At 35.5% G+C, this 15699-nt stretch overlaps 1 pseudogene; it reads left to right on the top strand.

The window, feature by feature from the left end:
• The first annotated feature begins 1226 nt into the window (after positions 1–1226).
• The window catches only part of LOC122810065, an 80393-nt pseudogene continuing 65920 nt past the window's right edge, over positions 1227–15699 (top strand).

Below are 15699 nucleotides of genomic sequence, written 5' to 3'. Positions count from 1 at the left end.
TCAATTAGTCTATACCCAATATTGATCTCATTTAAAGATATAGCTTCATAGTTACCTGAATGATATAAAATATTGTAAATCTTATTTATATAATCCATCCTGTTATACAGCACAACTCCACCCCCCTTGTCAGGTTTCATTACCCTAACCTCTTTGTTCTTAACCAATTCTTCTAAACATCCACGTTCACCTTTAGTTAAATTATGGTTTATACAATGTTGGATATTTTTATCAGTCTTATATAATTTATTAAACTTGTAAACATCCTGACTAGCCATCTTTTCAAAGCTTGCTACACCAGGATGTGTACAAGGAATATAAGTACTTTTCTTCTTTAATGAACCATGTTCAAATAAATTAACATCCAACTTGCCTTCTTTGAATTGGATAGCTAAATTTAACCTCCTACAATACAATTTCAATTCCAAAATGGTATCAACTAAATTAAATCCAACAGTGGGAATAAATTTCATCCCTTTTGTAAATAACCTAAAAAACTCCTCAGAAATATTGATGTTAGTGTAGTTAAATACTTTAAACCCATTGCTTGTATGTATAATTTTATCTCCACGTTTATCAATAACCAATTCAGATTGATTAGATGTATCAACAATTATTTCATCATCCAAACCAAAGTCTTGAATTGTCCTTGTATCATTTCCTACTTTATTTATCTCATTCTCCTGTTCCATGGGGTGAATACACTTTTTGGTGCTGGATGAAACCTGCCCCCTTGAAAATTAGTATCCTTATTTACCTGTCTTTCTATATTTCTTTGATTCCTGTCCCTTCCAGGTATCTGATAGTCTTTGGGCCATATATAAGCCCTATTATCAGCATACTGCTCAACATCAAACTTTTAATAGTTAGTAATTTCTTTCCCAAAATTAATTATTCAAGCCCTAATTACAATAAAACAATTAGTAATAATCAATATAAGAAAAATAAAATGTACACTACCGACAGAGTGTTTGGTGGTAATGACAATGACTTTCTGGACCGTTTTTTAAGTGACAATTATGATTTTAACAACAATGATGGTCACACAGAGAATTATACCATTGGGCGACAAGTTAGTGGAGCAAAGTCATCTATCAAGGACAAGATATACCTTTTGGGAAAGAAATTACTAACTATTAAAAGTTTGAAAATTGATAATGCTTATTTGTCTAAGTGTATTGCTATGCAAATTGTACCCAAAGGATTGAGGTTTTTTTAAATTACTTATGGGTATAGAGATAAACAATGAAGCTGTAGGGGAATTCAACCAACTATTTGATAGCTTTGGTATAGGTTATATGAAGATTATTATTAAGAAAAATGATGATAAATTATCTGGGTTATTGCAGGAGATTGATATATTGAATAATGAAATTGTTAATAATGAGTCATTCTCTCAGTGGAATGATTTGTATGACAAACAGTTTAACCTTGCCGAACAAAAAGCTAAAAGCATTTTTCAAAGAAAATCTCGAAAAATTGCACGTGATGTTGAGCAGTAACATTCCCATTAGGTGTGGCAGTTGACAGATGGGTAAAACCGGTGTATAGTAATATTTCACATCTAATTAAGGATTCATGGATGTTCTTGGGACAGCTCACTCCTAACCTTTGGAGTAGTGACTTGGTTTTCATAACTATCGATGTTAAGGATTTATTTTCCTGTATTCCCAAGGACATTGGCTTAGAATATTTTAGCAACAGCCTCAGGAAATATTCTGATATGGAGTGGGATCGAATAAATTTAATTACTGATATGATGGGACTTGTTTTAGATCATAATTATATACATTTTGAGAGTGAATATTTCAGGCAGACTAGAGGAGTAGTGAAGGGAGCATTGTGTACCCCCATTTTCGCTACCTTAGTTATGCTTGAGTGGGAAACAGAATTTTTGTTTAAATGTGATTACAACAAATATATGGCCTACTATTCTAGATTTTTAGATGATTTATTTGTATTATGGAAAGGCCCTATTGATAAGATAAGAGAATTTGTTAACTATATTAATAATACCACATATTTTTTAAAATTCACTTATAATTATAGTGATAAAGGAATCGCCTATTTAGACACATACATTAGTCATGGTGAGCATGGATTTATATCACAAATTTTTAGGAAAGAGACCTTTTCCAATGACTATTTAGAATTTAGTAGCAACCATCCATCTTATATGTTTAAGAATGTTTTTAAGGGACAGTGTATAAGAGCTGCCCGTATGTCATCAACAGTTGAAATTATGAATAAGGAACTGGAATTTATAAAGTCCATGTTTATTGCCAGGGGATACCCTGTTTCACTATTAAGTGATGTAGTCCAGTATGTTGGGAATGAGTGGGGTAAAAAGTATCTTCCCCTACTGGGAAATATATCAAGTAGCCCTTTCAACAAAGAAGGAATAACGAAAATTGAACAAAGTAATAGGGTATGTGTTATGATGTATTCACCGGTGGTACATTTTATTAAAAATATTATTATGGAAAATTGGAACTTAATAACTGTTGATGATGAATTAACTAAAATATTGGGTATTCACCCGAAATTTGTATATAAGACAGGACCTAACATCAAAAGGCTTTTGGAATATGGGGCTGATAAATATGTGATTAAGAAAAAAACAGGTACCAAAAAATGTGGTACATGTAACCAATGTCATGCAATAAATGAAGTTGAAGGAATCAGGTTGGATAATTATAATAAGACATATATTAAGAGTAGGGCTGGTAATTGTAATACCAAGTTAGTAGTTTACCTAGCCAGTTGTACGATATGCTCCGCTTTTTATATTGGCAAAACGGAGAGACAGCTAAAGAAACGTATATATGACCATTTATATAGTATTAGGGTTAAGGATAACAAGAATGCCTTATATCGACACATTGTTATGAAAGGTGAAGATCATCAGTTCAAATTTGTCATCATTGATCAGGTTAAAATATCCTCAGTTGGAGGCAATATTAAGGCTAGTTTGGCTATGAAGGAGAGTAGATGGCAGATGCTTACTGATGCCACTAGATTTCCAGGAATTAATGACCATATTAGTATTAAGTCGTTTTTATCTATGGCTAAGTAGTCCAGTTTATTCTGGGTTATTATTTTTATCTATTAATATCCATTTTTATCCATTAATATTATCATTGCTTATTGTAATTTTTTTGTGTATGATTAACTAATATGGTTATGTTTTGATACAATGTTCCTAACTGTATAGGGTATTATGCTTATTAGTGTTATACCCGTTTCTTGAGTTATGTATGACATATATGTATATAGATTTATTATTACACATGTTTTTAATAGTATTTTTAAATGCATATATCATTTTCATTAGAGTGAGTTCATTATAGTGAGTTTTTTAAAGTAGCTAGTTATATGATATGTAGTTATAATTTATTTAGAGTACTGTCTGTTTAATTATTATTGTTAATTCAGAGTTTGGCGCCTAAAAGGTTATTTAAACAATCCAGATCCACCTTGTCGTTGTTCTGAGGAAGTCTGGTTACAATCAGATGAAAGCGCTTAACCTGTGAATATTGGTGGTTTGTCTTGTTTGCAATAAACTACGTTCTTCCAGTTCGAGCCGAGGGTTCTGTCATTTGTTCCAGCTACTACAACCAGGCATTTGTTGTTGTTCCCTTTACATTGTTGCTTGTAATTATAAACTCTGTCGACAAAAATTCCCATGCATAGCTTATACATTGTTGGAAAGCAAGTTATTGGTCTATAATTTTTAGGGTAGTTTTCAGGTTCACTCTTAAGAAGGAACATTGTTCTGTCTGTTGTTAGCCAGGTTGGTGTCTGCTTGGGGTGCGTATATAAATAGTTCTTACTCATGGCTAAATCCTCATGCAAAGATGCTAATACTTTTAACCAAAAGTTAGCTACTGCATCGGGGCCTGGGGTTTTCCAATTGAAGACTATTCTTAACTTTGTTTCAACCTCTCTGGCTGTTACTTCATCCCATTTCATATCTGCACGTTTCAAATCTTAGTCTTTCTTTTACTTCTTCTAGCCATTTAGCATCTTTGTTATGTTCCACAGGATCTTCATAGATACTTCTCTAAAATGTATCTACTCCCTCATTTTTTTGGCAGTCTTTCAATTCCTTTTACCTTATTTCTCAATTCTCTATAAAAATTTTTTGGGCATCAATAAATCGCTTATTTTGTACTTTTCCTTTATATTTATCTGTGCATCTTCTAAGTTTTTCCGCTTGTGCTGAAAGTTTTAGTTTATTTGTGATAGTGCATGATATATCCTGGTCTGTTCTAATACTATGCATTGCTTTAATCACATCTACCTTTCTCAGTATTTTTGTTGATCTATTCCCTCTTCTATAGTCATCTAAGAGTGACATTTCTTATCTTAATTGCTTTATAGTTTTCTCTGTTCAATACTTCCATGATGGTATTCAATTTCTCCCCTTCCTTTCCCTTACTATGTTCTTGTGGTAGAACTTTATCAAGTTATTAATTTAACTGCACAGTAATATATCCTCTTTACTTCTGTTATATTACGTAGATCTATATGGGTAGTTCTAATTACTGCATTCATTTGTTTTATCAGACTTCTGACTTTTTGGGTTTTATTGACCTTCTGCAGTCTATTTCTCTCATTGATATTAATATGTCAATCGATGTCTATTAAATCAAGCTACTTAGAGGCGATCTCTTCTTGGCTTACAAAGCCATGTTTGACCCAGCTCTGTTAGAAATGCTACATCTAAAGAAATCCCAATTCCTGCACACGACACACTCCAGAGACTTCAACCTCATTACCACAGTCAACAGAACGTGCTGGAGGGACAGGTTCATAACCCAGAGACTGCCCATGCTATGGAATAGACTTCCCATACATGTCAAGCAGAGCACCTCACTGGTCCTCTTCAAGAGAAATCTTGATGAGTGGATGGGAAATAGAAAATTCACCCCGGGGATCACTCCAGTGGCTCTACTCGACAGAGGCACTGGGAACTAAAGTCGGGTGTCACGATCCCAGGATAATCCTATGGGCTAGGCTTGTAAAGACTGCAGGGCCATTAGTCTAGTACACACCTATGAACATATGAACCTATGAACTCTTCTCTTAGCTCATTTACTTCCAAACTGGGGGCACATTCCTTGTTTTCCATTTTCTGTGGGCATTCTATAGAAAGTTCTATAGCATCTTCCTGTAGCACCTTCTCTTCAATTTCATCCTGTGCCATCTGTTGCTTTGTCATATGGGAACTCATTTGCCTATCATCATTGACTGCATCAGAGGTTCCACAGTTTCCTGTTCCTTTCCTTGCTATCTAGCTTCAAGTGATTGTTTATATTGATTTCCTGTGGAAGGCTCCAAAATATCTTGATATAGCACCTGACCAATTGCTTCTTGTTCCACTGGTTTCCTCCTTAATTTGGATATCCATTGCACTATCCTGTTGTGGTACTTTCTGCATTCGGATTTCTACACTGAATCCTTCACTTTGCCGGTACTCCATGACCTCAGTTTCTATTCATTTAACTTCTCCATCAATAATCTCCTTTTCTACATTTCCTCTTTGTCTTCTTATTTTTTGTATTGTAAAGTTTTCCATGTCTGCATTTCTTTGCCTGTATTTCTCATCAAATATCTTTGGTGCTGCTCTTTTTGTATTGGTTAGTTTTGCTTTCTCCTTTGCATAAATATGACCATATTAAATCTCTTTTTCTTTCCCATGTCCATATTTCTTCTTCAGATGTTTACTGAGCTTCCTGTTTCTCCATACTTTGGGGACTCACTCCATCATGCTGTAATATAACCTGTATTAGACCTTATACACCAAATCCTTCACTTCACAGGCACTCCATAACTTCAACTTCTATTTTTTTAACTTCTACTTTACTAATCTTCTTTTCTACATTCCATCTTTGTGATATATTTTTTTTTATTGTAAAATTTTCCATATCTGGATGCCTTTGCCTGTATTTCTCTTTGAATATCTTTGGGGTTGCTTTCTTTATATTGATTAATTTGGCTTTCTCCTTTACATAAATATTGCACCATATCAAATCTCTCTTTCTTTCCCATGACCATATTTCTTTTTTATATTGCTCAAATATCTCTAGGTTTTGTTGTTTATATTTCCACACTTCCTCAGATGCTTCTTTTTCCAAACAGGTCAAAGTTTCTTGATCTATATACTGTTTTTCACAAATCTGTTTTATTAATGAATGTAAATTTTCATTTGTAGCTTCTGACAGTTTTTCTTGTAGAAGACTTTTTCTTTCCTCTAATTTCTCTCTTAATCATTTTGTATTTCTTATGTCTGGAAAGTCTGGGCTTTTTGCATAATAGTAACAATGCATAATTTCTTTTTTATCCTCAATAGTCTACTCTATCACCTTTATGGCTCTTCTTTGGCCTATCAGTTTTTGTGATTTTTGTGGATTGCTACTTCCTTCTACAACAGGGGGGCCATCCTCCCCCTGGACCTGGCCTGGCCCTGCTGTAGGAATGTTTCTGTATTTTGAGGATTCTACACTGCCATTTTTCCAGTCCTGGCACCAGTCCGCCTACCAGGATTGGGCACTTTTTTATCCTGGGTCTAGGCACCCAGCTATCATTTTTAATTTTTGACCTACTTCTGTCCATTATATATGCTACATAAATACAGTCTACATATCAGTGTCACCTTGGTGAGATTTTGTGAAAACAGGGTCCACCTCGTGAAGTTACTTACCAAGAATTGAGGATGAATTAAATTTCAGCACTGCTCCTCTCCTTTGCTTGCTGACTTTTCATCTCTCCATTCAGACCCCGAATACCCATTTATGGTAAATAGGAAAAAAATGATGTTGTGGTAAATTTGATGCCATGATTAACATTGGAGGCTGTAATGATGTTGGTAAAACAGAAAATGAATTTTTTTTAGGGTACAAGGAATATTCTTTATCAGAGTAAAAGAGTTTGGTTTACAGTCTATTTTTCTGCTCTACCATCAGTACCTTGATCTCAGGAATTATTATAAACTGTTGCAAGGAATGTCACAAATGAAATTAAACATGAATGTTATAAGAATTCAGTAGGTGTCATTACCTACTGGGAAAACATAGAATTTATGGCAGGATTATTTTTGTAGAACCAACCTACACTTAAGTTATTATTGGTAATAAACTGTTGGAATTTAAAATTACAAGACTGTAAAGTATTTCACTGGCTGTAAAAACAGCAAAACAGGAGGTAAAATAAGAGTGGGTAACTTTAAATGATTCCTAACCAATGCCAGAAACATTGAATAATAAATTTGAGTTTCTAAGGCTAGAATTGCTGGTAAAAATATATTCTTTTGACTACAGAAATGTGGTTTACTTCCAGGAATACCTATATGACTTTACCCGGTTACAAAACATATCATTCTTTTCAAAATCAAAAGATTCTCGCATTAGAAACAGGTGATATAATCGTGGTGCAGATTTCATTGGGTACCAGAGATAGAAATGTTCCCTTAGTTTACAGAGTACCAAACGTGAATATGGATAAGGATATCTTGCAGGAGCAAGATTTTAGAATTTTTTGATAGGAAATTAGACATTGTAGCTGGTGATTTTAATGTACATGGCATGGAATGGAGCATTCTTACATCTGGATCTAAGGTTGCTGATTTTGTAATAATGGGCAGCTTAAAAAAAGTGATATTCAGATTGTTCTGAACACCACTAAATATGGGAATAAATTACATGTTGTATGGCTTAAAGATAATATGGAAGTTATACACTATGTAATTGAATAAGAACTAGGTTCATCTGACCATCAATGTATTAAATGGGAAACTATGTTTAAATCACATCAGTATCATTCTGAGATAACATTACAAAGGAAATTTTACAAATCGAATTTTGTGGCTATTAACACATAACTGAATGCATGGACATGGTGTGTTAATATGGAAGGCTCAGAAGAGAAGGATTGTTGGGAATGGTTTTTATAAATGTATTGAAGATCTTATTGTTAGGTATGTGCCTGTGGGTCACAGCATCAGGCATGGCAGTAAACTCCCACTGTGGTGGTAAAGAAAACTGATTAAACTAGGAAACAAAAAAAGTTCCATTGAAAATTAGTTAAAGTGTTCTCTAGTGTAAAGCATGAAAAACAGTATCATAGGTTCATAGGTTCACAGGAGGTTACTAGGCTATTGGCCCTAGGGCCTTTATAAGCCTAGCCATGTTATACCCTTGTTCCCTTATTGACCAAGTTGTATGGTCTATATTTGCAACTTGAGTCTATGATCAGCACTGACTGCCCATATACAAGAGGGACATAATTGACACCCCTGGGGTATATTTATGGTCTACCATACAGTTGTCTAAGTTACGCTTAAATAAGGTCATGGAGGAGATCTGTCTTATGTGAATTAAGAGCTTGTTCCAGAGGAGTGGCAATCTCTGGGAGATATCTCTCTCTCTCCCGAATTTCCTATTAATGTTGCAGTCTAGGTTAAGATTCCTAGAGTGAGTGAATGTTGTCCCATTTGACTTGCGGATGTGCAGCATTTCCATTAGGGTAGGGTCTAAGACTGCTCTGTAGGGCAGGCACAAGTCACCTTTCAGCAGTCTATAAGATACAGAGTACAGTGACAGGTCCTGCAGTCTGTCCATGTAGGTCATGTGTTGAAGGCCCTGAATTTTCTTGGTGAAAAATCTCTGAGGTCTCTCCAGCTGCTGCAGGTTTCTGGTGAGGTACATACAGAAGGGAGCATTGTACTCTATTAGTGGTCAGATGAGGGATGAGTATAGGTGAGTTATAACATCCTTAGCTCTGGATGCAATGCCCTTACTTATGAGATGTGCAACATAGAAAGCCATCCTTACCACTGTGGACACATGGTGATCGACATTAAGGTTACTATCAACCTGCGTTCCCAAATCTCTCACCACAGGGTTTGAGCTAAGGGGGTACTGTTAATATTGTAATTTGCAGGGACATCTCCTTTGCCAAAAGGAATGATAATGCATTTTTTTGCATTTAGTTTAGGTCTGTGGCTTTGGCACCAATCATTTGTCTGTGTAAGCCCTTTTTGTAGTATGTCAGCATCATTGGGGGACTCAATAATTGCACCCAGTTTGCAGTCATCAGTGAACTTGGTAAGCCACAGGCCATCTGTTTTTGCCTGGACTTCTGAAAAATAGATTCCAAACAGTAGGGGGGCTCAGCACAGATCCTTGTGGTACACCATTGGTAACTGGTCTGCTGGTAGAGGTGGAATCCCCAACTTTGATTGTATGCGTTCTGTCGGTGAGCCAGTTGGCTACCCATCTAGTGATATATGAGTTAATTCCCAGCTGGGATAGTTTCTCAATGTTGTCTGAGTTGGGGATTGTGTCAAAAGCCTTTGCTAAGTCAAGATAGGCTATATGTACTGTTTTAATGAAATAAAATGTACAAACCAAACACACGGGAGGTTAGTCCAGTAAAAATCAATTTAATACAAATAAGTGCTTTCACAATATATACACTACAGCTTCATCAGATCAAGAGGAAAAAAATGATGAAAACACACTTAAAAAGACATAGCAATCAATCAAAAACAATGTTAGAGTCCACTTGATAAATATCAATTATTATACATAATAAATGTTAGGACGACTCATATAGTACTACATCACCTGAATAATATACGTGATTGATATTTATTGCTGTAGATTTATATGTTTAGTTTTTGTTTTTATGTTTTTATTATGTTTTTCTACTAGGATTTTATGCATGTTTGCAGACCTATGCACATTATGCCGTTTAATTGATTGTGGACTCTAGCATTGCTTTTGATTGGTTGCTCTGTCTTTTTAAGTGTGTTTTCTTAATTTTTTTCCTCTTGATCCGATGAAGTGATAGTGTATATATTGTGAAAGCGCTTATCTGTATTAAATTGATTTTTACTGGACAGACCTCCCGTATGTCTGGTTTGCACATTTTATTTAATTTATCCTGTTCTTTGCTGCTGTGCATAATAGTTTGTTCATGAGCCCAGTTGTTTGGTTTCGTATATGTACTGTTTTGCCTTCATCCAGGGCTTTGGTGACATTCTCAAAGAAGTCCAACAGGTTTAAGAGGCACGATTTACCCTTAACAAAACAAAATTTTGTCAGGTCAAGAGTTTGAAGGTCACTTATGTCTTTGTTGAGAAGGTCCATGATGATTCTCTCCATGGTCTTGCAGATAAGGTGGGTTAGGCTTATGGGTCTATAGTTCCCAGTGTTGGTTGATGGATCCCCTTTGTGCAAAGGAATTAATGTTGCTGTTTTCCACTCTGCTGGGACAAAGCCAGTATTTACACTGTGGTTGAAGAAAGTGCCAAGTGGATCCACTAGGTCCTGTTTTAGACCATTTAGTAGGCAGCCTGGGATGTTATCCGGTCCCATAGAGGCTGTGTTTTGGCCATGGAAAGTGGCTCTTTGGAGATACTAGGTAGAGGACTGATGCTTTGGGGTATGTCTGTTTGGGACAGGGGGATGGAGTTTGCACCAAATCTGTCTGCTAACATGTTGGCGATGTCCTCAGGGTCAGTATGAGTGGTACCATCCACTACTAGTTCAGCACAAAGCTGTGCCTTCCCTTTTAGATTTCTGATGTAGTTATAGCATGCTTTGTGATTATCCTTAGCTAGGGATGCTAGTTTATCTTCATAATTGGCTTTAGAGGATTTTTACAAGATATCTAATTTGCTTCTTGGAGCTGTGGAGGGTGTCCGTCCTCTGTTGAGTCAGTTCCCTCTTATTTTTAGACATTAGTTTCTTCCTCTTGTTCTAAGTATAACCTATTTATTCTTGTTACCCACCAGGGTGGTTTGTCTTTTTGTGAGGACATTGTTTTGATCCATTCAGGTACAGCCAAGTCTATACATTTGTACAGGTGTTTATATGGGGCATTTGTGTACATCTCTGTATAGTAGTCATTGTTGACAGTGGTAGCAGGGGATTTGAAACTATTTATGCCATCACTTAGGAGGCTATAGTTCACTTTGAAGAAATGTTTCATACTTTTTGCTCTTGAAGGGAGGGGTTCAGGTATGATCATTACTTTGAATGAGACTGATTTATGTTCAAACCTTACCAGGTAGGGCAACACACAGAGGGTAGTGCAGAGACCCCTATGTTGCTGAGTACTAGATATAGGACATTCAAGTCCCTTGTAGGGGGGCAGGCTATCTGTTACAGAGCATTTGCATTAACAAAGTCCGGGAACGTTAGGGTGAATGTGTTTGTGCTCATATATGACTCCCAATTGATGGAAGGATAGTTGAAATCACCCATGACCAAAGTGTTTGGCTGTATAATGAGTGACTCAAGTAGGTCCAGGTAGGCAGAGTGGTTCTCTTGATTCATGGTGTGGGACCTATAGCTAACAATGATATGGAAGGGTGTTTTTCCTACAGTTAGTTGGACATGGAGTAGTTCTAAGGAGTTGTATTGTTTGACCAGTCTTGAGGTGTATTTGTCTTTAAGGAAGATGAATACACCTCCTCCTTTGGTTCTTTCATGCTCATTTTGATTTCTGAATGTGTGGAAGGCATTGTGGCCTTACATGGCTGGGGTGCTCTCTGTGGCGTTGAACCATGTCTCTGTGACTGTAGAGACATTGGCATCTTCCAAGGTAAGGCGTGCTTCCAGTGAGTGCAGTTTCCAATTTAGACTACTAGCATTAAGCAGCATAACTCTGAGTTTGTCTCTACTGGATTAAATGTTGATAATCACACTATTTTTGGCCCAGTGGATTGATTTGGCCATCTTGTTTAGACTGATCTGTACTTTTTACCAGGAGCTACACCAATGTCCTTTTACTTTTATGCAAAAAACTCAATGATGCAATTTTAGTTAGCTAGTGATGACAGTACAACTATTAAGTTTGGGTAAAAATATCATAAAGTGTAAGTATCTACTAAGTGAGGCTTCTAAACTGCCACTGGGTTGTGGTAAGCTGCCATAAATCACGTTCTTCCTTGTTTACAAATGATTAAGCTCTACAGACCATCAAGTATTGAGGATGGCCATAAGAAACAGGAAACTGCATGACATTACTACATTAGTGTTCTGCAGGCCTTGACAAGACATGGTCCTCCCACACACACTTTAAGCTTTAATTGCTTTAAAAAGCTTAATTCTTGGCTAGCTGTCACTGTTACTTATAACAAAAGAGGTTGGGGTATAAGGTCATGTTGGAGGTATAGTGCTCGTTTTGAGATACCTCCAACATGACCTTATACCCCAACCTCTTGGGAACTGTACTGAGTTTGGAAGACTAAAGATCTCAGGTTTTACCTAAAAAAGCACTTGGGGTGGTACTGTAACTTTTTTAGCCATAGAAAAAACATTGGAAAGAAACAGCAGTGCAATATCATTTTATTATGATTATTAAAAGTGTAAAATTACATCTTCAAAGTAAAAAAGAGACTTACTTTGTCTTTATGCAACATTAATATATAATAATAAATAGTTTACAGGGATTATAAAACTTTGTAGTAACTTACATATATAGCTGTAGCTGCAATGGCATTTACTGCATTCATCAGATTTTTTTCTTGATGAGCTCATTGTACTTCAAGCTGTCTATTCTGATTTGATGCATTGTGAAACAAAATGTACTTCTCATACAATTGTAAAGGAGCACAGTGTTGAAGGAGCCCACTGTTGCTAAAACATTTTATAATAACCTGTGATAGTTTGCTTATGTAATAATGCTAAGACTGCATGGCCATCTTTAATATGCCTGCATGCTTTAACAGCTTCAGAAATCCCACCAGCACACAAAAAAAGAAACACCCTGAATTTTAATGTAACCCATATGCTTACTAAAGGTTGGTGCACCTTCCTCTTCAACTGTAAGTACAGCAGGAGCATGAAATAAAAGTTTTCAGCATACTGAACTAAATCTTTAACAAAATGCAGCATAATTACGTGGTCAGATTTCCCCGTCTGCATAATTCTAGCTCTTTCTTTCTCTCTCTCTCTGGTCTCCCTTTAAAAGAAGACACAGGCCTCAGGCCTAGCAGAACTAACCCAATCAGAAAATAATAAATAAATAATATCTTAGTACTATGTTCTATAGTCAACACATGGCGGGAAAGGAAGAATTATGAAGCAGTTTAAGGGGGTATATATATATATATATATATATATATATATATATATATATATATATATATATATATATATACATATATATAAATAAATGCATATGTTGAAATTCATGCATTCTGAAATTCTGTGGATGTCCCTCATAACCTCATAACTGAAGCCATATTTATGCATTTTAATAAGTAAGGGTTGGATGATTTTTCTTGAAAAACACTACAGTGAAATAAAAAAGTATAACGAATTCTGAGCTGACTTATTTTTAAATAATATGCAAAATCAGAAAGCTCTTTTATAATGCTAGTTAGAATAATTCTAGTGAATACAATGAACAAGTACTGAAAAAATCATTTAGCTATTTAACCTATTGTCGTAAACGTAAACACTAACTAAATAAAGTACTGGAAAGCTCGCTTTACACAATGGTGATGTTACTAGCTCTATGCTTTTACATTTCATAACTACAAAATGGCCAACGTTATTTACTGTGGCTAAAATATTAAGAGACATATTACTGGAGATACTGGAATGCAAAAATTTTAATAAAAGGTGCAAGCAGTTAAAATGTGCATTTACGCATGGTAGTAAACTGAAATTCAGCTGCATTAGTGAGTAGAATATGCATTTATTTCTGAGATACACTATTACCGCAGCTTCTAGAAATAGGGAAACTATACTATTGTGTTAGATACAGAGGTTAATGTATTACAGCAAAATGAATGAAGAGGTTATTATGCCATCATGTACAGTAAACGATTTTAAGTGACGTGACAAGAACACAAGTTAGATTTGAGACAATTTTAAAGTCTAAGGCTGGTATTAATTTTCACCTCATGCAGTTAAACTTCTGACATTATAATTTTAGAGTAGTACGTAAAACAATGATAGTGCAACTTTAATAATGTAACAATCTGTTATAGTTGTAAAATCTTTACTTAAATGGAGAGAATTTTCTTTGAGAACATGTTTTTGCTGATGAGCAGAAGAGAATAGTTAGTTTTGTGTTTATGAAATTAACTTGATGCGCATTTTTTTCATAATATTTTGCTTTTCATCATGAAACAGGCTTTGTCAGGGTCATCAAATATTTTCTGTAAAGAAGTTAAAGCAGTTAGGATCAAGGTATGAACCAGAGCCTTAAGTATGTTAGGGTAAAGGGAGGTGGTTGCCATGGGTGCAAACTGCTAGGGGCTCTGATCAGTAAGTGCCTATGAGGTGTGAATGCAGTACTAGCATTAATTTGTGAAGTCATAACAATACTGAGGTTTTCTTAATGAAAGCTAATAATGCATTCACACTTATGGCTGAAGTTCAGCATATTTGCTAGTAACTATTGTAAAGTGCATAATCTTTTTTTTTTTTTTTTGGTTTTCAACTTTGGGAAAAACTTTTTTGTGTTCTTCAATTTTGGGTTGAGGTGGCACTGGTCTGGAGAATAGTGTAGGGTTTCAGATGATCTAGCTATGGCTCTGGTAGAAAGAAAAAGTTCATATTAGTTTGCCAGTTATACTCAGAATCCCCTGATCACCATGAAAGTAATCTTAAGTGCAGATTAAAAGTTGAATTTGTATTACAACTTTCAACCATATTGGTTTGTCCCAGTGCTCAAAAACATGTCATAATACCATTTTTTAATGTTGCTATGCATTAATAATTTATGAAATTTCTAGAGAGTTTACCTTGTGTACTAGAAGCTTTATCTTAAGCACACATACACAGTCACCCAGATACCCAGTATCTCAGACACAGACAGACAAACATGGCACAGCCACACACACCTACACACATATGCACACTGCTTGCATACATTGTCTTATGCAGTGATGTCTGCCTCACAGTTTCCATTAGCAGCAATAGGTGAATGCCAAGAAAGAGCACATTCTGTCCCCCTGCTCTCTTCTCAGCTAGCAAGAGCTAACATGGTAGTGCATATCTTTGAAACTCGCTGTTATACTATTTTGATTCCAGAGGAAGACTTTAGTGCAGAGCACATAGCTAATTTATATCAACAATGCTCCCTGCTTGCTACATTTGCATCCGGCATTATCTAGTATTCTACTGTAGTGCTTTTAGCCTTCATATCATTGTAGCACTATGGAAGTCTTGAATCAGACACTCCTAGTTCTGCTAGAAACAGGGTTGCACAGCACACTATGTGTTTGTGAATACCCCAATAATCTGCATACAAGTAAATTTCCTTGGTAAGTCTGTACTGCAACTTTTCTAATACTCTGTTACAGTCCTTAGTATTAGGGTGCCTCAAGGAATTTGAAATTAATTTTTTACATGCAAACAATGAATTGGTATATACTCATTTTTTATTTAGTAAATCTCTTTCTAAATCCTAAAATCTTTGAGCCCCAATTTCTTCTAGTTGGTAAAAGTGATTATTTTATTTTGTTAGTCAGTAGCCCAAACTCTTCAAAAGCAAACCTTTTAAGTTTTTATTTTTCAAAGGTACAACTACTTTGAAAGTTTGATTTACTGAATTACATACATTTGGTTTTATTTCCCCTCATTATTTTATCATTTGTTTTGGCCCAGGTCTTTAGTTCATTTAGCTTTTTTCTATCTTAACATCACCTCCATTAGTGCTATGAAACATGTA

The sequence above is a fragment of the Protopterus annectens genome, chromosome 8.part1 (assembly GCF_019279795.1).
Source record: "Protopterus annectens isolate FY-2018-M chromosome 8.part1, PAN1.0, whole genome shotgun sequence".
In the NCBI taxonomy this organism is placed as follows: Eukaryota; Metazoa; Chordata; order Ceratodontiformes; family Protopteridae; genus Protopterus; species Protopterus annectens.
This window is presented reverse-complemented; position numbering and strand designations above follow the sequence as displayed.